The sequence below is a fragment of the Alligator sinensis genome, unplaced genomic scaffold (genome assembly GCF_000455745.1).
Source record: "Alligator sinensis unplaced genomic scaffold, ASM45574v1 scaffold13_1, whole genome shotgun sequence".
NCBI classification, from domain to species: Eukaryota; Metazoa; Chordata; order Crocodylia; family Alligatoridae; genus Alligator; species Alligator sinensis.
The window spans coordinates 3,337,827-3,338,243 of NW_005841909.1; positions in this window are offsets into that span (position 1 = coordinate 3,337,827).

Consider the following 417-nt stretch of genomic DNA (forward strand, 5'->3'; position numbering starts at 1 on the left):
GGGCCCTTTCTCCCTTTCTTGCGGGTGGGGGCGGCCGGGGCCCTTGGGAGCGGAGCCCGCGGGGCGCTCGATCGAGCTGCGGAGGAGCGGGTGCGGTGTTGCGGGCGCGGGGGTGCTTTCTAGTCACTTCTGCCGGGCTAGGGGTGGAGGGGGGCTACGGCTGACGGGCAAACCCGCTCCGGGACAGGAGCGGGGCGCGGCGTGGCGCGGCCTGGTTGGGGCTCCGCAGCGCCCGCTGGGACCTGGCTGTGCGCCCGGCCCGGGCCGCTCCTGGCAGGGAGAAGGTGCGGGGCTTCCCCGGCCGGCTCAGGGCTGGGGAGAGGGGCCCGACCTGGCTGCAAGGCCAGGGCTAGCCGGGCGGCCCGGTCTGAGGGCCTCGCTGCTTCCTGACTTGTGTCCCCCAAGTCCAGCCACTTG